Source organism: Helicoverpa armigera, chromosome 18, assembly GCF_030705265.1.
Source record: "Helicoverpa armigera isolate CAAS_96S chromosome 18, ASM3070526v1, whole genome shotgun sequence".
Taxonomy (NCBI): Eukaryota; Metazoa; Arthropoda; class Insecta; order Lepidoptera; family Noctuidae; genus Helicoverpa; species Helicoverpa armigera.
The window spans coordinates 1,269,421-1,292,311 of NC_087137.1; the positions used below are offsets into that span (position 1 = coordinate 1,269,421).

The following is a 22,891-nucleotide window of genomic DNA, read 5'->3' on the forward strand; positions in this document are numbered from 1 at the left end:
TTGTTTTTCACCGTCACGCCATCACCATCTGCATAGCCTTTTCCCAGCTGTAATTGTGAGGGCATCCAGTATACTGGATGCAGTTGTACATATAACAGTATTTTACATGGAGAGACTGCCTACCTAAGCTCCTAAACTCAATTTCCCTGGCAACCCGATGCCTCTTGATAAGACTGATTATCAGGCTTTCTGACTACCAGTAAAGTACCAAATGTCAGCGGGTACCAATTCAATATATTTTCCGAAAAACGCCTGTTTATCAAACTTCATAAATATTTTCTTTCGCTGGTTTATTTATTTATTTTTACGATAATAATGAGGTCAAAATGTGACAAGATGATTGATGATTGATGATTCCACCACTATATCTCAATTCCAAATACACTTTGATCCCTACCCACCCCAAATTGGAAGTTGAACCGTGAAGATAAATAAAAACAATGTCATCTGTCCCCCATACAGTTAATAAAGTCGTGACAGACAGACATTTGTTGTACATATCTCGATGTCAGACATTTTAGTGATAGTGAGTGGTCATCATTCTTACAGGAACAATTCTAAATACATTATTTAAAAGGAGACCTGTTGGGTCAACAATTTGTTAATTACAATTATGAATAGCTACTTCCCGCGGATCCACCCACGAGTCGTAGAAGTTACGTTAAGCTATATTTTGTCCCGGCACAGGGACAAATAAATATAGCTTATAGCCTATAGATGTTAACATGTAGCTTTACAGTGAAAGAATTATTCAAATCGATTCAGAAGTTTTGTAGGCTTCATTATGGTGCTAAACAAACAAACAAAAGACGTAGACTGTACCAACTATTCATTCACGAACTGGAAACTAGCCAACCTTCCAAAAACACAAGTTTAAAAACTACTACATTTCAGGTAAAAATGGCCGTGCCTTTGTCTTCTACTCACCTCGTCTTCTAAAATGTGTGACAAAGAGATGTTTGTAGCTAGAAACATACCTACATTTTAGACGTGGATGAAACCACAGACAGAACCCAGTCCCAGAATAAATTGTTCGTCTAAGTCTGTCTAACACAGTATATCACAGCCCATCTCAACATTATGGGCGATTTTCTCACAGCTGGCCAATGCCACTGCGTCTAGGAATGCGGTCTCTTCCGTCCAGTCGTGTCTAACTATAAGCTAAGACTAGTTTCCCAGTGGCGCCACCTATGGGAAAATTGATGGCGGTATATGGCAACTGGTTGGGAGATAGTCTAATGTGATGTGTTCACTGATTTGTGTGGTTTAATGAATGAAGGAATGTACCTGTTACCTATTCAATAAAACATTAGGAATGAAAATAGATACTTACCTACTAAATACTTGCTTTTTCCTGTGGTTTTGAATGAGAAAACTGTTTGCTTCGCTAAAAAAAAAGAAACTTAGCTTTATGAAATGTCCTATGTAACACAGAAATATGTTTTTAAACTAACCCTTACCTTAGATTACCACATTCAATCAAACAAACAAACTCTTCAACTTTATAATTTAGTATACAATGTATTAAGATCAATACTCAAAATTCAATGAACCGAAACTAAAATCTATCAAGTAATTTAACATTATTTCCATTTAATCTACTGCAGAAAACTACTTATACTACAAATTGATAACATACGTCTGTCGACATGCTGTTCATGTATTAATTTACCGAACAAAAGCACCCCATTGAGTTATTCATTAAATGTCATTAAGTTCTATTAATTTGTTCGACATTTTATTTATTTGTGTTCAATGATCGTAGTGATACGTATCAAGTTGCTGAGGTCAAGGTCAATAAAACAGACAATAGATATGTTTTACTGAAGGGTAAACTTGAAATCGATTTAGCAGATCTATTCATCCAAAGGTTGTCTGAAAGAGATCTTTCTTAGAGGGACTCAATCGACAGGTTTACTCACTAATAAAATATTACCTACAGAAAAATATATATGTACCTTTAATTTTAGTTTTGTGCCAATCGTACATCCATTTAAAAAATCCTTACTAAAAATACTGTAGAGGTTTTATATCTCTTTAAATTAGTGCGTTGGCAAAAGGCGGACATACCTACATTTAAATTACTTTCTTTTGAAATAAAGGAGTTAAGCTTTTCATACCGAATATGTAAGTTCTACCATCGAGCCTAACGAATAAATGTCACAAAGTTAAAGAAGATTTTTCATTAAAGTTGAAGATAGTTTTGTGCAGTAGACAGAATGCGAGTAGTGAGATACATAAAACACTTGGTTAAGTATCCAGTCAAGTCCAATAACCGAAGCAAATGCACTGAAATTCTCAAAATTACTGGAAAACCATTAACAAAAGAGCCGTCACATTACTATGGACATCTCGTCTACCGAACGTGGCTAAACACAATATTATAACAGAATTCCTAATCGATTTAAAGAAGTATTTACATTTTTAAATAACAAAAATATATGTCAGAAGGTCCACTATTGACAACATAGTTTTATTAACAGTTGGCTAGTCGATAAAAGAACGGCCGCCATGGCTGATAATCGGCTAAAAGGACATCATCATCATCATTCATAATACAGTCACCAACATATAACTTGGCAAGGATTTGAAGTTTTTGAATGAGAGTAAGTGCATCGTGTTCTTAGCGACACAAAAATGTGGTCCCTTTATGTGTCGGTACTTCGGTCGGTTATTGCTATCATTTATTTTTAATCATGTCTATTTGGAAGAAATATGACTGACATCTTATAAATCTTGCCAAGTTTCGTGCGGGGTACAATTTACAATACAACTTCCCAACAGTCTTTAAAAGTCATAACAAACACAAGTTAAAACTCATTCTGTAGTGTAAAAAAATATTAATTATCTACCAAGAGTAAGTAAGCCTGAAGTGTTTGTTTGTTTATTGGTCAAATTCACCAAGTTGTACATTATTACCATGTCAACATAACAGTGGTACTTCTGGACTTAATCCTCATTAACACCAAGTACATTATGCTAACATATTCACGGCGTCTAACTAAAGGGACGAGCAGAATACTAAGACTTGGACATTCCTGCGTGTGACTAACAGGGATAGTAATCTCTCTGTACCTGTGTATGGACCAAATAGTTCTCAGGTGAGGGAGCAAGATAATATACTGTAGGTTAAATTGTATTTGCAGTTTCAGGTAGATAATATAGGTAAATACATAGCTGTTCCCCTCGGTTCAACTAGCGTCTCAAAGGAACTTCTTTTTGCACCGAGACAAAAATTTGCCTACGTCGTTTAGCGCTTAGCTATCTGTGTACCAAATAAATATAACTTAAATCGGTTCAGTTGTGTTTGGTGTTCATATTTTTTGACTGTATTGTGATGTCATTAGATAGCAGCAAACTTGGGACAACCAAAGTTCTATAATGTCTCTGTAAGAACCAATTTCACAAGGATCCCTCAATTTCAGGAGGACAATCTCACAAGGAGACAAATGGCAATGTGGCTAACTTCAGAAATGCAAAGGTATTTGATGCGAACGGTAGTTAAATTCCAAGGATAATCTTAGAATACTATGACCAAAACCACTTTTAAATAAACTTCAGTCCTTATAGGATAAACTCGCAGCTCCAAAGCCTTATACAGCCTATTCTAAAAATCACTACTAACATAAAATCCTTGCAACAAACAAACAACGGCTAATGCATTTACCTTGTATCCCTTAGTACCAACATAACGGCTCACATCCGCTTCCTGTATTTAACTTATGCTAATGTTGGCAGTCCCGAATTAGCCACATTTAATTGCAGTTTACTAAATTTTGGTTTTAGTACTAATTTTTTTTTTCTTGAATAAGTTTTTAGGACGAAGGTTTTGTAAGGTTTAATGCGTGATAAAGGTTTGGTCAATATCGTTACAATCACTACAAATGAGCTATCGTTTTAATTTTTCTGATAATTCATTATTTATACAAATTGTGATAATGTTCTGATTTACAATTTATTTTCACATTTTCAACGATCCAATGCTGTGAGTTCTCGGAGATAAAGATAAAAAGTCATTTGTTCAATGTCTGCTTTAAATCTGAAACTTTCTAAGCTGTTGACCGGCAGCTGCAAAAACCCAAAAACCTATGCTAAAAGTGATGAACACTTAATTACACATAAGGTTTCACTGGGCAAGACAATTATTTATTTATTTAAAACACCTTAAACTATCGTTACAATTATATATTATTGTGTTTGTAACATAAAATAAATAATAATTCCTTTGCGAATTCACCAAAACAACATGTAAAAACATCAATGCTGCTATGTAGATCGTTTACGATACGGATGGCTCTGGTTATGGGTGCTTTGGCGAGTAAGTTGGTTCTCGCTGTAGGTACCAGTAGTAGAATTGATGTGAATAATGGTTTGAAGAACTAAAGTTTAATATTGTTAAGTACTTAAATATCTTGATCAGCTACACTCAAAAAAACATGAACCCTGCATTTACCAAATCGATACAAATACATTTCAATTTAATAACATCAAAGTTATGCCTCCCTGGGCGCCGACACACAACAAATTAATTGCCAGTTCCCCTACTAATAAACAAACGTACAGACATCAATTAATTTCTTTGTGTACCACTTTATATGGCTCGAGTGATGTGACTATTTGGTTATCTATTAATTCTTGATATGCTTGATTAATACGGAAAGAATGGATATTTTCTATGCTAATCTAAGTATAGATACTTATAGACTATATGATGAATGATAAAGTGGAAAACGCTTAAAGGCTTCGAAACTACTGAAACAATTTGAAAAATTCACCCACTGTTGAGACGCTAGACTATCTGCGAATAACATAAGCTATATTTCGTCCGGGTTTGGGAAAAAGTTCCCTCCTGACGGCTAGTGGTTAATAAGGTTGTTTTCATAGATTTTTGTAACATAAATCTAGTCTTTTGCTGCAAGGCACAGGTCTCTTCTACATACAGATAACTGATGAGAAATGAGCGTTATCACCACACATTTACACACTTAAGTACCTACCTATGGCTCACCTGCTTTCATGAAAAAAAAACACATCTATAACTGCAATAAAAAACAACAATCCAGAAAGCCCTATCCTATCTATCAGGAACGCTTTGAACGCAGGACCATTTGGCTTATTAATTTATTATTTTATCACGCCCTTTAAACGAGATATACCGCCATTAGTGACAAAACCAGAAGCTGGAAGTCCTTAAAATTATGTATCTTGGGGAATTACTCCTGAATAGCGAGTTTTGCTGAAACCCTACAGTAATAGATTTACTATATCGTATAATATAGTTAAATTTTTACTTACTTAGAATAGAGAATGATATAGTTGACGAAATCATGCTCGAAATATGTCCTGTTGTCAAAGAACTTTGGTGTTCTAAATTATGTCAGACGACATTATATCTAACCTATTTCTTAGCGTGACGAACAAAAATCTCCAAAGTCCTTCTTTTATTTCGATTGCTCCTAAAATGAGTTCGATTTTCCCATCAAAACAACATCAAAATTAAACAGCAATTCTACTAAAATAGGCCCTCTACATCACACTATACGGCACGCGTCCGTCACAGTCGGAGTGACAGACAAACGGACAAAAACAACGGATATTGGTGACACGTGCCCTCATAATTTGTTCACCCCCACTGTTCGACAAGGCAAGGGGAACTAGCTGCATGGGAAACCAATAAATGGTGTAGAATGGGGTGGAAATTAATAATGTATTGTGAAGTTTTTGATGCATGGATATTGGTTTAAAAAGTTGAAAAATAGCCACATCCACTGAAGTTTCTTCTTTTCCTGCTTTATCCCACATAGTGGTCGGGTCAGCGTTCCTTATCTTTCTTCTCGATTTCCCTCTATCCATGAGTTCTGCAGTGTTAATGCAACTTACAAGTACAACAGAATATCATCATCATCATCATCTCAGCCATAGGACGTACACTGCTGAACATAGGCCCTTTGATCTCCACAGATACCTGTTGGAAGCGACCAGAATAACATACAAGCCATTAAGTACTTTCTCCAAATGCAGAAAAAACTCAGGTCTGCTTAATTTAAAGAATAAGTTATTTTAAGTATTTGTTCATACTTCTTTTTCTTTTTACTCTCCTATCGATATCGTCGAAAACATAATCACTTCGATCGATTTACGTAGTACATGTTCTTATTATCTTATGCTAAGCCAAATACCTCTGCTGGACATAGTCCTATCATGCAAATAAAATCCCATGTAAGTCGGAAATTGCTAGCTACCCGATTGGGCACAAAGTCAGACTAGGAATTATAACATCGAAAACTCAATTACACTTTGCCTAATTCGGAAGGCTGAAGTGGAACTTCATTAGTCGAAGTCATCACTAGAATCTACTTTAACTGATACCTACGATGTTATACAAATGTATATTTTATATGGTAATGGTTTTCCCAACTATGTGGGGGACGGCTTCCAGTCTAATCGGATGCTGAAGAGTAGGTATCAATATTTTATATGGAGCGACTGGCTATGTGAACTTACTAATCCAGTTACCCTGGCAAGCTTACTCTTTGGTAAGATTGGTTATCAGACTTTCTGGCATCCAAATAACTGTAATGGGGCTGCCCAGGTAACTGGACTGAAGAGTTCAGACAAGAAGCCGCTCCAAGTAAAACACTGGTCCTCAGTTGCATTCAGTTAGACTGGAAGCCGACCCCAACATAGTGGAAAATGCTGGATAGAAGATACTGTTGTTGTCATATTTATTCAATATCAAGAACACTTGATGTACAAAGTTTTCTTTGATGTGACGTCATGACTTTGTTTTTTCCGCTACAAATCTCTTGGCAAGGACGTAAGTAGATGAAATTGGCGCGTTTAAGTACTGAGGAAGTTTTGGAAGCCCCCTATTGTGTAGCAATAAGTAGGTATTTTTCTACTGTTTTCCTCATGGGGTGAAAAAAGTTTTTAATAACGTTGCGAAAAGCAGGTACTTACTTTATATTTTTTTTGCTTTTCTAAAAACATTTATTCTAATGAAAAAGCTTACATTGCGACTATTTTGGTTGAAGTAAGACGTCGTTTTCAGTTATCAGAAAATCTATAAGTATCTTCCTCATCACTTTACTGAACTACCCTCTTCCAAACTTAAAATTAAAACAAAAACCATTAGTGATAAATACTCCCTAAAACAAAAGTAAATCTCAAGCATTTCTTTTCAAAATAATTTAAAAACGTTCTACTAATGGAAGTTCTAAATTTGAACGACAATGGATGCGCACGAGTCATCACAATTGCGTTCTATTTCTGTCGTGCGCAAGCGCATATCCGCCCGATTGTTTACGAGGGTAGCTAGGGTTGTATATCCGCAGCTGGCGGATAAACTATATTGGAATGATTAGCGGATATTTTGTGTTACCTGGTTATTATGAAAGGTGAGAGGTTGCTTAGTCGTTAGGAAGTGAGCGCGATTTCTAAACGGTTTATGGTCGAAAAATCTAGCCGTTAAGATTGAATGGTTAAAGTGATATTGAATTGTATTTTTGCTATGCTGGTATTTTTTATTCATTTCCTGACTAATAATCGATTAGAGATGATTAAGGAACGTAACTAAGATTATTTTCTGCCTAATACAATCGCGAACTTATTGATACCTAGAATGCTCTTTAAGTTACGTATCCACCACATCTTAATTATATGTATACCACTTACACCCAAACAAAAATGCATTTAACATCCTATTATGATAGTGAAGTCGAAAGTAAACCGATATCGAATAACTGACAATCCTTCCACATATCTACACGTAACGATAAATAACTTATTACATTGACAACTTCCCTGGTTTCTTTTAATCGATCGATTATTTAGAAAATCGATAGTTACTTGTTTAATCGATTCTAGGATTGCATTTCAAGCAATATGAGTTCTACAAATGGGTAAATTAATACGTCCTAGCTATTGATAAGTACAGTAAAATAACTTCAGAATAATTTAACTTAAACAAAGATAAATAAAATACTACCACCATTTTTCCTTTTAAGTAGATTTCCCTTTGTCAATCTTCTTCTTATCGAGTGAGCTGCAGGTTTAATCATTCAACAAGCCCTAGTGTCGAGAGTTTCCTCAAATCCGCTTGACATAGAATAATAACAACGACTGCTACTGAGTATCATTCGAGGACGCCGACTTTACGAGCCCTCCCAGGTGCGGCGGTAATACAACGCCAACTTCCAGACTCCGGGCTCCTTTGAAACCTTGTGAATGACTGCTGTAAGTCGCCTATGCCGCTCTTAGACTAACGATGCTTTGTCAATGGCGATGTCAAAGTGCAAATTATGAGTGCTCATCAATACCCATAATTTCTTCAACCCCCTTTGTCCATAAATAACAAAAAATCATTACAAAAATCATTAGACCCACATGTTAATGCGCACGCGACGTATAGGGTGCGTGCCCCATTCATACGCCCGTAATTAGGGTTCCGTTTGACCAAAACAATTTATTATCGCACACCTGGGGTCCTTGATAAATAGTAGTATTGTAATTAGTTTTAATGATTAACTAAATTAACGGGATCGGGTGAAAATGATAGGGTTGGTGAGTTTGGTGAAAAGGTGGTTGAGGTGAAGATGGTAATTGGGAAAGTTGGCGACAGCTGTTTTTTTAGTATTTGTTGGTAGGTAAAATGGGGTTTTGCATTTGCTAATGTTTGTGGGAGGTAAAGGTGAAGGGTTAAGGGTCAATTCACACTGAAAGAGCAGCGGCCGGCAGCGGCCGTAATTGCAAGGGATTGAGCGTGAGCGCGGCGGGCCGCGCGGCGCCGCGCGGCGCCGCATCGCGCCGCGCTCTTACATTTTCCGTGCTCTTACGGCCGCTGCCGGCCGCTGCTCTTTCAGTGTGAATTGACCCAAGTGTGCTCGACAATTTAATTTCTACACCTACGTTGAGGCTGGGAGGAGATTGTTTGCATCTTTCTTTTTTTTCTAAATGCTAATACCTATGTTAAGATATTTTCAATTCTTCGCTGAAATTAATAAAGGCGCTTAGAATTCTATTTAGAATTTAATACAATTCGAAGTAAGCCACGAACTAGATATGCACGTCATTTTAACCCTAAAATAATAAACTATCTTTTTAAGAGAATTTTTTGATACTGTACATGGTTAAGGCATAGACTAATATACTAGTTAAGGTAAGAATTCAGTTTTCAACAAATGGGCTGAAAACTTTAATCCAAGGACAAATACCTAATATAAAGTTAATAATGAATGATGTAATTACAACTATCATAAGCTCCTAACATAATAACAGTCATTGTTTATGTGTGCGAATTAGTTATTACTTACTAGTTAATACACGTTCGCATCAATGTGCAATTAATTACACATAGTCATCTACTGGTAATCCTACCGTACTAAATTGAATATGCCATATCATCCACACATAACACATAGGTATAATATAAGCTTCTGTCAGAGGATTCACTCGCGTTGAGTGAGAACTATGTAATTCGCGCATCTGGATTAAAAAGAATGAATTCTTCAAATTGGTCCGAACAAACAAACTGTTCAGGTTTATAGTATTAGTATATGATGCAATAGAAGGCAATTCTTTTAGGTACTTGCTACTTATTACGCGGGGCATAAACTTTGCACAATAATTTTGGGATTTTAGGATATAGGTTTGACTGATTTTGATAGTTGATTATACTATTTTTGTAACCCCGTCATTATAACCTGGATATACCTCGGTAAAGGAACAGTCAGCAAATAGGTGCCTTAACGGTCCTAAGCAGATTGATTGCATTATGATAGAAGAAGAATTAGAATATCCTAATCTTATCTCGATATATCAAGCACCAATCTTCAGTCACCACCACCTCAGAGGCGAAAGGGCGTAACTCTAAAAGCCGATAATATCGACTACAGATAAACCCCCCAAGGGATATAAGTCATTATTACTATTAGATAGTTTTATGGCTTTTCTTATTGTACCACTTCGGCTGCATTCGGGGATGTTCGGCAGTTTTCGTCTCAGTTTTGGGGTGTAAAAGTTGTTTTCGTAAGAATTAACAATTTATGTTATTAGTATATTTTGATAAACCTATGCCTACCAAATTATGACAAACCCAAAGCTAAATAAAGCATATATTATTAATAAGCAAAATATTAGTAGCAGACTAATATTTTGGTAAGCTTTGGGTACATATTTAATTACACTCTTATGTCTTCAAACACGTGTCTGGATATTTGTTATTCCTTCACGGAAAAACTGCTAAATGGGTTTTGATGAAACTTTGGTTCGAAGCTAATGCATCAGAAAAGACAGACGAGGGAAGTAGTTGTATTGGGAAGCAAGTGAAATCTATTTATTTGACAGTTCAAAAGGGTCTACTTAATCGATTAATATATGTAAAAACATCCATTTTAATACCTCTATAAAACTTGCAGGTCATATTCCTAGTTTTTATTTTGTTACAAGTAGCAATATACTAAGCTGCAATGTCCATACGCCATCAAATGTTTTTTGACTGCACATACATTGTTCAGTTTTTCCCATAACAAATCGGACCACTTTAGGAGAACTGCTCATCCCATGCCATGAAAATTTCCTACGATAAAATTGACTTTGCAATACATATTTGGAAAATGCTTTAAAAGAGGCCGGACGCTTCACTGAGCTGCGTTCGAAAGCACTTGAAACTATCCACTCAAAATATACAAAGAAAACTCAACTTTATTCTATTGAAATTTAGACACCTTTTCCCGAATTTCAGGCATCTCACCATCTCTGACTTGCATTGGATTTTGTTCTCTATTACAAAAGTGTTAAGGTCTATTTTCAAACGTGATCAAGTTTATAAGCTTTTCGACGCTTAAAGGCCTCAGTTTAGACAGGATCAGGTTAATTTTACATTTTCTTATGTTTAGATAGTATTGGATTTGAAATAGAACCTGTTTGCTACCAGTTTGAGAATGAGGAAATTGTTTGAAAGGAAAAGTCGCTTCTAATAAGTAATTGTACAAGTGATGATAGATTTTTTTATTTCAGGAAAGGGGTTGAGCCATACTTTTGTGTGTAAATAAACATTGTCTATAAGTTGAGAACTGACGTTTTCCCATCTCAAAAAAAGGTAGGTACTAGTTAGACTACTAAACCTTTCAATTATTTCTACGAACCAAAGTCTAATATCAAATTCAAAACTATAATAGAGTCAAACTCAAATAATCAAATAAGGCTGGTCCTACCTATGTGTTTTAACGGAAAGAAGGAAAACCAAAAAATACAAAACGTAACTTAATTAAATCAACCTAAAAAACAAGATCTTCTTACATCACTCAAAAAGGACAAGTTTCCCTTTGAATCTGAAAGAATATTTTGTTATTAAAAAACAAGAAAGCCGTGCCTATAAATATCTTTAACTTCCAGCCTATTTGACTAAACAGATAACTGAAACCCGCAAAAGGAACGCCTACAAATTGATACATCAATAATTACATCGTTAGACAAGAAAACACAGAGAAATCTCAACCTTAAGTAATAGAAGATAGGGTTGGATTTCAAGATGATGTTTTCGATGGTACAAAAGACATTATTCAAGTAAATAGCGTGGGAGAGACAAAAAAACTTAGCAATAAACAGGACGCGAAGTAATAAATTATTTTCATTTGCTCTCACAAACGATGAAAGTAGAAATGTTTTCTCTACAAGCAAAAGTGGTTTCAATGTCTGTCTGTTAGTGCAGTTTTTTCTTCATATAAATAGGAAGTTTTTTAATAGCAAATCGATCTCACTGCATATTAAAAAAACTGATCTCTAAACTCAAAAATTATTATATACGCATTTTCATAAGACTTTCCCCAATTTACATTCATTATTACAAAAAATAAATTAATGAAAAGTCTGCACTATGTGTGCTGCAGTCAAATTCTAAAAAAACAAACGTAGGTACTTCTCTACACAAATTAACTATTTAAAAAAATATCTGGCGCGTCGTGAAAATGACTCGCTCACAAAAAATCTGATAGCGAAGTCGGGTTTCACGCTAGTGGTATCAGTACTGGGTACTTAAGAAACTGGAAGATTTGTGTACACACTCGTATTGGCCCGCCCTTTCCTTTGGTTAAAGCAGAAAATATTACTTCTGTACCTAGCATAATAAATACGTAACTTTATCAATAAGTACCTACTTCAAGAATTCTTTGCCAAGAGAACCTCCAAGTTTCAGGGAGACATTATGTACTGTGGCTTCCTAGTTTTAATTTTTTCAGGTATGCCTATGTTATTGGACACCTTTTTTGTCGTATTTGTACGTCAAATCATTTAGTAACATTGAAAAGAAGCTTTTCCTCATCCAGTTATTAAAAGACATCCTGTCATATATTTTCGAGGAATCTAGGAAAATTTTAATTTTCATAGAACTCTTGGTACTGTAAAACTATTAAGATGATCGGTGCTTTAACTCTGACCTATGAATTTAACAATAGTCCAAATTAAAGTTGGTACCTATTTCCGATTCTTACAAGTCACATCTTTGTAAACTATAAACTATAACACCTCTATGTAACAAGAACACGATACTACATAAGCGTGTGAGAGTAACTCGCACGCAACACTTGCACACTCGAGTACGTACGTAACGCTCAAAAGTCTGTGCAAAAAGCTTTAAACGACGTACAGTTGGGGTGAGGATGTGTTGATAAGAGGTAGCGATAGTAGGTACCAACTTAGGGTTACTTCTGTTTAAACATTATCTCTTTTTCATTTCAGGTGGAGAAAATGTCACGAAAAGGTGCAATCCAGTAAACCTAAAAAAAAATATTTATGTTTCTTTCCGGTTCTTCTCCATGAGAATTACATTATGAATTTTACATACAACGTACTTTTATCGTTTCATGAATATTTGCTTGAACGCGCTTATCTCAAGAGCTACTGGACTGATTTGGAAAATTCTTTCAAAGTTACATAGCCCATTTCATTGAGGAAAGTTACAACCTTATTCTCATACAGTGTAAAATAGTTCCCATGAGTCCAGTTGAACCGCGCTGTAGAGCTTGTTTGTCATAAACATCCTTGACGTAGCCCGCTCCCGCTCCGCTCATCACCAAATCCCCGCTCCATAGTAAGAGGCTGAAGCTTTGTTTCAAAAGGCTCGCCTTTGAAGCTAGTTGGACATTGTTCTTTTGAGAATGTCACGTCACTAATCACATAGTGATGTACCTACTTTTGTTTCTGCAAGCCTTTAATTAAATATTATGTTTTAGAAACTTTAAGTTTAATTTTAAGTTGGTTTATGTTGGGGTATTTGCAATGAATAGAAACATTTAATCTTGACGTACTGTTAGTCAAACATAAAATACTTTATCTATTTGATGAAGCATCTAGGAATAAAGTATTAAATCATTACTAAAACTGTTAAATTTGACCAGTTTTAAACAACCGTATTATATGCAAAAACGTGTGTGACTCATTCAACACAGAACAAATTGTAACAGAATATTATCGAGGTAAATCGCTGTCGTATTAATACTTAGCTTTCAAACTATTCTAATATCAATGTCATCTGCATAATAACTGTGGTATGCTCGCGTCATGTGCATTATTTACAATGACACACATAAATAGTTACCTACCAAGCAAAATTACCGGAGTTTTATTTTTAACTATAGGCAATTGCACAAAAAAATCTCATGATTTTTCTCATATTTTCACCAATATTAGCAGTGTAGATAAATATAGTGTGACATTGAAATCGTAACTTTAATAATACTGTCATATAAATAAAGTAATAAGTAGGTCAGCCATTTCCAATCCCAAACAATTTTAATATCAAAAACAAAAAAAAAAGCAATGTAGGGTAGGTAGCACAGCAATCCAAAACATTTTTCGGCCAACAACAGAAGTTACACAACTCAGAAATTCAAAAAAACTCGCCGTCCCGATCGGACTCGAAAGCGAAATAAAAACGTACATAAAACTTTTTTTTTTCTATGTTTCTGCCAACGACCTCCCGTTCCGTATAATATTCATGGGCCGTTTTTTACACCTTACGCCTTTTACCCGGCATAAATGTGAATTATATCATTTTTACCAACATTTTTGTGCAGAAATATCGGAAAATTGGGCCGCCCGGGACTGGTAGGAATGACCTGTAGCTCGTCTATTTTATTTGCCAAATACTTTTTTAAACTCATACCCCTTTATTTGTTCGGTAGGTGTAAATAATATCTAAGCCTATTTTTGAAACAATTTTCCATCTTCTTAATACCTAATTAAGAAGATGAAAAATTGTTACGCAATAAAGTAATTAAGGAAATAGGTATACGGTCAGAGTTTACTTTTTCCCATAATTAAATTGTTCAGAGGTTATGCCAACATTTTCATTAAGTACAATCTTCAACAGGAAATTCCTACGGTAAAGTGAATGCATGGAGGAAATGAGCTCAGATAATATGACGACGCATAATTTTGTGCTTATATTTTTTGTTACTTTATCTTTACGCGTTTTATTAAAAATATGTAAATTAAAAATCCCCCTTGCTGCAGACATCGTAAAAATTATATGAAACGCTTTTTATACGCATTAAAAAGCCCAAGAGACTTAAGTACCCACTTTGACAAACAAAAAACACTCGTCGAAGAAATGTTTTTATTTATAAAACATATTTGAAACACGTGGCCCTAAACAAAAACGCGCCAACTCACAATTTGTGCAATGATTGTACTAAAAGTAAATGCGTGCCATGTGGTCATTCCCGGTCATACCGTCGCGGCTCCGCTAACTTCATTCTGATCTCCCCATCTCTCTCACGCCAATAGTTTCCCATTCAAATGTTATCTGTCGTTTCTCTCGCTCTCGCGCGGCCGCCAGTTCGCGTCGGAGCGTAGAGCATGGTGGACGTACGTCTCTTTGCCGGCACACGTGACAACTTTCGTAAAAAAACGTTGTAAATACTTTTTTTGAAAGTACCGCGGTGTTTGCGCGAGTGTCAACACGGTTTCTGTGTTCAGTGCATTGAATTTTCGTGAGAAAAATATTTTGTTTGTGTGCTTATTTTGGAATGTTGCAAAGATCACAGGTAGTCGCGCGGTAGTGAGCGCGAAGTGAACGGATTTCTATACGGTTGGTATTATTTTTCTCTTATCAATCCATTGTCAGTGCTGTTTCTACGTGGCTGTAAAAGTTTTTTCGATAAAACATACGGTATTATCGCTATCGAGCGAATTTTTTGATACGCTCTGATGTAAACTTATCTGTTTGGACAACTGCACGATACGCAATACAAATGCGAAGGTACCCGCATAATGAGTAGGTATTATGAGAAAATCCAAGGTTTTCCATCAATCGATTAGTGGTTTCACACAATTGTGTAAATTGTTAACTTGATTTAAACATTAGATTTGTGTTACAAAAGTAACCGCTGGTAAAAACTTCAAGGTTGATATAAAAAGCCTTATTTGTGTCTGTTCACGCAAAAACTCCTGGCCATTCACGATGAGACGTTCCGAACTAATTGGCTGGTATAATATTTACGTCATTAGATATTGGTAAAAAGTAGTTGATTCGGTGTCTATGCATAATATTAATCTATTAAGTACAAGGGTAAATAGTCTGTGGAAGTTACCCAGTGGACACCTGTTTGTTGGTTCGTAATGACATTGACTTTTATATAAACAATAGCCCATGCTGGAACTATTTTGCTGACTTTCTCATGTGCTGAAAACACGCAATAGGTATGTAGCAGGTACCTACTACATACCTACATACCCTACTGGGTAAAACTTCTACCACAAATACCTATTGTAAGAATGTAATATCTAGTTGCAACTAGATTTACGCTTTTGTTTCCACTCAAATATTGCAACACTCAACATTAGCGCAACTGAAAATAAAAACAAAAGCTAGCTTCTAATTTCAAATTAGGTACAACATTTTATTTTTCGCGGCACTGAAATAAAATCGACTGCAATGCAAATGGCGTAACTCCAATTTTGAAATATTCGCGACTCACTTGTTTTTTTTCTGTATTTTGTATTATTTTTTAAGAAAAGTGATAATGATTGTTGGTATGTTTAGAAGATTGATTTTTTTACACCATCATAGGTACAACAAATGTTTTGCAAACATTTGTTTCTTGCATTTACCGAGCTGTATATATAATAGCCGGTTATAATTGAAAATACTAAAGGTGGAACGTAGGTACTTACTTGTTATTATACCACACGTTTTCTTATCTTATTTTGTTTTCATTATAATTAGAAGAGATTACTACATAGTCACAGCCTTGTCTATTGATTTGCGATAGGCACGTCTTAGAGATAATATCGGCGCCGCAATTATGTTCTCGTTAGTTTTAATTGTTATACGATACAAGTACAACGGGTAATTGGATGAGAAATTACCTACTACAAAATGGACACCTGTATACTTTTGTGAAGATTTTCTAGAAGACCAGCAGTAAAACTTCAAATGGGAATGTAATGAACGCCTAAACTGATATTGCTTTATGACTGTTTTGGTTTAAAGTTGAGTAGGTAATTGCTCGTTGTGCCTATGTAGGAAAATTACCCGTGTATGTTTTATTTTATTGTAGACTAAAGCTAACGTAGTGTTTAATTGCCATAATTATGTTAAAGACAAGCAATTTCTTCGCTGTCCATTACAGAGATGATCCTAAGAATTACTTTGATAAAACACAAAAACGAAATAATCTGAAACACGTTATTTATCTTAAAACCCAAACTCTCAAACCCTCACTTAGCCTCTAACCACGTGAAATTGAAACTTCACAGAATCCTACCAAGATACACACGTACAAAATCTATTTAATAAAGCAGAGAAGCCAAATACTAAGTCCTCATATTAGGGTCTACGGCCATAAAACAGGAGCCGGCTTTGTAATTAGTTTTCTTGCTTCCCACCCATATACGTTGGTACCATGGAGAACTAAACTACTAGCCATAGACTGGCCAGAGGTGCCATAACGAAAAATCGCCTAACAAAGTAACGCGCAGGTTAAACAGGGGAAGAGGAACGTTACTGTTTTCACCCTTATACTCCTACTTTGGTCCCGACCATTTTTTGAAATACCCAAAATCGTCTCAAAGAACCTGGACGTCTCGTTAGTTCACTTGTAACTGATCGTTTTGGTCATGCCCACCGTTCGAATTTGACCTAGAACCATTTTCAAGGTCTAGTCTAGTCTCTCCAATCCAGATAAACTCCATCCAAAGGTTGTCTGGAAGAAATCGCTGATTAACGACAAGACCGCCATTTGTACTCTTCTTTGTGTATTGTGATGTCCTGTGTTGTTAATTTCATAAGAACATATAATCTATCTATCTAGACGGGGCGCCTGACCTACCTGCATTATGGCATCTCCTCTCATGTTTCCTTACTCAGTGGTGGGTACCTAGTTAACCGTTGTAGTGAAATAAGGAACAGTCAGGGGCTTACTGGATGTCTGTCAAAATTTACGACTGGTGACAAGATGGTGTCTTTAGTGTTTATGTTTTGGGTTCGCATTTGCAATTTTTGATGAATAATGTAAGTATTTTTTAGGACCATGTTAAAATTCTTGTCTTTGTATCTTGAATGATGAAGATGAAGTGTTAAATGATGTTGAACTGAGATTTTCATTATTTTGTTTAGAAATCAAAGACTCAAAACTGACTAGACCAAAAAGTACCGATAGTTAAAGTTTTTTTAAATTGGTTTGACTTTTTGCATTAAGTAGAACTTTTGTATGCAAATAAGTATGCCTTAAAAAAATAAAAATAAAGAATCACCTTACAAACAACTTTCCTTAAATATTGAGGTTTCAAACCGCCAGAATTCTCTGAATTTATCCTAAAATATCGAAATCTCGTAACATCATACCTACAGAAATAACTTTGCCTAAGGTGTTAATATCAAAGAACACACCTTGAATGTTGTATTCAATTAACCGCAGAGGTTTTGCGGTCAAATCGCCGATCAATATGTAGTACCCACTCCGAGAGGAAACTAATATGCCTTTATTGCTTCTCTGTTATTGTACTTTACATAATATGCTATGGGATGTTACTGTTATGTAAGTACTCAGATGAATCTGCAAAGTACTCGAGCATTACAGTATATTTGTAAACGCTTCGGTTTTGGCCCAAAAAAGTTGAGTAGCCTTCTTTAAAGTGGATATCAAAATGCAATTGAAAATGTACTTTCAATAAACTACGAAATGTTGAAATGAAAGGTAACTGAAACGATAAAAATATCGGATCTAAAGTTGAGAAATAGTAAAGTTTGAAAAGTTGATTGAAAAAGATTTCAGAGTTGGCGAGATAAACTTAAAGATTGGTCCCAGATGGCAGTGGATAAAAATAAGTGAAAGAATAGAGGGGATTTATGCTGCATTTCAATGATGGATTATTAGAGAAAAAAAAACCGGCCAAGTGCGAGTCGGACTCGTGCACGAAGGGTTCCGTAAATTACAGTTAAATCAACCTATCTCAAAAACTATAAGAGATACTTTGATCAAACCAAAAATCGTTGAAAGAGTTAATTAGCATGCATCACCTCTATTTTTTTTAGAATTTTATACCCCGTAGTTATAAAAATAGAGGGGGGGGGACATACTTTTTACGACTTTGAGAGCTGATATCTCAAAAACCGTTCACTTTAAGAAAAATGTTTTTTAGAAAACTTTATATCATTTTAAAAAACCTTTCCATTGATACCCCACACGGGTATGTACATCGAAAAAAAAAATTTCATCCCTCAGTTACATGTATGGGGGGCCCCACCCCCAATTCTTTTTTTTACTATTTAGTGTCATATTTTTGTAGCGGTTCATACAACACATATTCCCATCAAATTTCATCACTGTAGTACTTATAGTTTCCGAGTAAATCGGCTGTGACAGACGGACAGACGGACAGACGGACAGACGGACATGACGAAACTATAAGGGTTCCGTTTTTGCCATTTTGGCTACGGAACCCTAAAAATGGGATTTGAATTTACTAGTGCGGGACAAAAGTTCCAGTTACTCAATTTTAATATTAGGTCCAATAAACACTCCTTTGTAAGTTCCTGGCTACACTACACACAATCGTATTACAACTCGAACAGAATCACAAACAGCTGATTCGAATTCTACAGTTAAAAGAAACAAGAAACAAACAAAAAAATTACATTCTAGGCATTTGTAAGAAATGTGACGGACTTTTATTGAGTGTTTTTCTATAGAAACAATATAATAACAGTTCTTTGAAACAAGTGGTCAGGTAGGCGTTCCGAGAATCTCACTCGGGTCGTATTTCTAATGTAAATGTGCAATGTAATTTATTAAGTCCGACTTTGTTTGGTTTTTGGGCTAAGCTAGGGACTTTCCTGTGGTCTCGTTGGTTGAAGTCCATTTTGTTCGTAACTTCATTAATAACGGTCACCTTTTGAATGTCGTTTCGCCCGCGCCAGGTTGCAAAATGGCATAAGTGTTTTTCATATTTTTCTTGTTTTTTTTCGCTTGTTTTATATTTTTAAAGGATTATTAATTTTCTTTTTTTTTTATTTTTTTTTAAGTGCAGTTGCTTTTAGTTTAATACACAAATAACACGTAACGTGAAGCGTGTATTACTGATAAGAAGTTACTCGTGCGTACACAATTTCATGGCTTCAACACTTTCCTTTTATTTTAATTTCTGATTCAATGCTGTATGGTATTGCCTCATTTAAGCCTAGTTTAAGCTGATGTAAGAAATAGTAGAAAATAACACCTGTAGGTAATAGCAATTTTAAACACGGACATATGTAAATTAATAGGTACGTAACTGGTAATATTATACTTACATCGCTATTTCCTTGCAAATTACCTCAATAACTCTTTGAAAATAGTTTATTTCTTCTAGAAATAGGTATGTATGTAAGGTTCATTTTTCCTCTAGGATAATTAATTGGTTACGTTTTATGATTTAGGTGCGTTCACCTCTTTCTCGCCATTGTTTCACCGAAATGACGTTGTTCGTTCCTTATCGCTGATTGAAAGAAAAACACTTTATTAGGAGTTCATCGCCCTAAGTCATGGTCTGTCGACTTATTTCGAGTAACCTTTAAATAAACACCTTATTTGCATAATAAGTTAAAACCGTTTCTACCTTCTTCCACTTGTAACCTCTTTTTACAGTGAACAATCTTTTTTTTTTTTCAAATACTGTTGAAAGTATTTAACTTGAGAGTAAAGTAGGTGACATGAGCATTCATTGAGTAAATACAGACGTCCTCATTTACATAATGAGGTCTGATAGACTATAAACATCACTTTTAAATTGTGTCTCGTGTTTCGAGACGATACTATCGAATTGCTTGTTTTAAAAAACGTTGGCCCATATTAAATTGGGTAGGTACATAATATCATAAAAAATACCAATACGAAATTGTATTTTTGTCTTTTTTTTACTCAGCACAAGTCATCGAACATAATCGTGATTCTTACAATACCTAATCTCGCAATATCCACGTACTGTTTCACAAACAGAACGCTTATCGCTGATATAAAAATATAACTACACTCGCTTATCTAATGGCTTTGATGACGTCACATAACATGACCAAAGGTAATGAAGGTCACTTAATTGTAAGAGCCACAAAGGTTCACAGTATAATCGCTGCTACATTTGCTTTTCAAAGGGCCAAGAGTACTCTTCACTACAGACTAAACATTCGGCCAACCATTGACCCCCAATAGGCTAGTGTCCAGGGTCGAAATAATGAAATAATATTTAGTCCGCTTTTTAGATAATCAAAAAATATTGGATACGTATTTTTTCTTTTTTTAATTAAACATAAAATGACAAAGATAATCCACTTCAAAAATTAGGAGTGGGGGCCTTTTACGTCACAGTGTCCTGAAAATTGTAGCAACTTGTGACGTCACACGCAACTTTAACACGCTATATCTTAACAAGTTCTGATCCAATTTAAAAAAGAAAAAATACGTATCGCTTAATTTTGGACAATCTACAAGACGGACTAATTATTATTTTTTAGGAAACTAGCCTATTGGACAAAAAAATATTTAAAAATCTTAAATCCAATAAAGTTTTCAGTCGGTCCGATACCGGCTAAATAGCCGATCTTTGTAATATGCGTTCTACCATATTGTACCGTTCATCTTCATACTGATTTATGAGCCCAAACAAGCTATCAGCCGACTAAAAGTTTGCAGTGTGTGTGTGTAACTGTGTACTCTTAGACCTTTGAAAAGCAAAATATGTATGTAGCAGCTATTAATACCGGATTTCAAACATATGTAGGTATAAGGATTTGCATATGGAGGAAATTGATTCCGATATTTGTGGATACATATTAAAATATGGATGCCATGTCAAATACACAAAGAGATTTGTAATCAAAACCATGTTTTTTGTGTGTTGGTATGTTGGATACACGAGATTGGTCTACTTCTTAGAAGACGTTGACCTTTTTCTATCAGCTTCAGAAATTGTGAATATTGCAAAATTTTAAGTTTATTTCAAATAAGTTTATCTAAAGTCTATTTTGATTGTTAATATCATCATCATAAGCTGATCGCTGCATAAGCAGTCCATACTTACTTACTTTATGAATGCACTCAAAAATTTAAAAAAACCCCCGACCCAAAAAAGTACGCAATAATTATGACAAAAGGTTAAAAACGCTAAACCCTATAAAAAGCGAAAAATAACTTTTGACACTACGTAAACTAAATTTTGTCGTGTCGGGGGACCGCTCTTATTCATTACTTTAGATACGTGTTTTTTTTTTAAACGAATGTTGTAATCAGGTAGGTATCATTTGATTTATGTAAGTATTTATGAAGGTAAAAAGCGGTCCCCCGACCCGTCAAAATTTAGTTTACGTAGTGTCAAAAGTTATTTTTCGCTTTTTATAGGGTTTAGCGTTTTTAACCTTTTGTCATAATTATTGCGTACTTTTTTGGGTCGGGGGTTTTTTTAAATTTATAATTTAATTTTATTTCATGCTTTTTAAAGGAGCTCCTTAATTTTTCCTTCTTTCATTTAATTTATTTTATCTTAAGATGGGGTCGCTATATGCGATCTCAGCCAAAGGAAGCTGTTTAACAATCCTCATGACAAACTGGCTCTGGGAGAATTGCACAGATTGAGAAACAATAAAGATTAACTTTTGGACATTCTAGATTTTCAGCAAAAATATAAATCGGTTTATCCGTTTCATTTCGGCATTCCAGGGTTTCATCCGCCACATCCCATTTCCAGCATCAGGTTCTCGTCAATCAGAAACATGAAGAGAACTCGTCAAGACAAATTCAACGAGCCCAAACTCGATGGGTTTACTAAGAGGCAGTTCAGGGTTACGTCTCCTACCTTCGTGCCCTAACAGCAGACCAGCTCAGTGGTTCCAAAAGACATTAGTGTTACAAATTTCAGATCCCACATATACTTGCAAGTAAACTGAGCGTGTAACATTCCTATCACATCTAGCAAACGAGCTGATGACCTTGAAGACCTGAACCGATTTCCACCAAACATAGCTAAGAACACTCCTGACTGACATACCTTTTAAACAAAAAAAACCGCATTACAATCGGATCATCCGTTTGGGAGCTACGATGCCACATACACACACACACACACACACACACACACAGACACGTCAAACTTATAACACCCCGTCGTTTTTGCGTCGGGGGTTAAAAACTAACTCACGTCTGTCGCGCTAATCAATCACTGTAATTTTTACTGAAAAAACATAGGCTTCTTTTTATCCGACTGCCGAAAGTGGTACTCACAGGACATGGGTAAAACCTTAGGAAACAGCTAGTTAAATACTAATACTATTTGTCCCCATATGTTTGCCAAAGACAAACTGAGCATCTAATCCTTTAGTACTTAAGACAGTTGTTAAACATAATCCTAACAAAATAGTAAC

The 22,891-nt window shown here is 35.3% G+C and overlaps 1 protein-coding gene across 1 annotated transcript in view; it reads left to right on the plus strand.

Annotated features, from left to right (window-relative positions):
- Positions 1-14,817: 14,817 nt before the first annotated feature.
- Positions 14,818-22,891, plus strand: part of LOC110373178 (uncharacterized) — a 150,668-nt gene continuing 142,594 nt past the window's right edge. The window contains exon 1 of the mRNA XM_049846094.2: positions 14,818-15,088. The gene's annotated coding sequence lies outside the window, so the exon portion shown is untranslated. The remainder of the gene's footprint in view (positions 15,089-22,891) is intronic.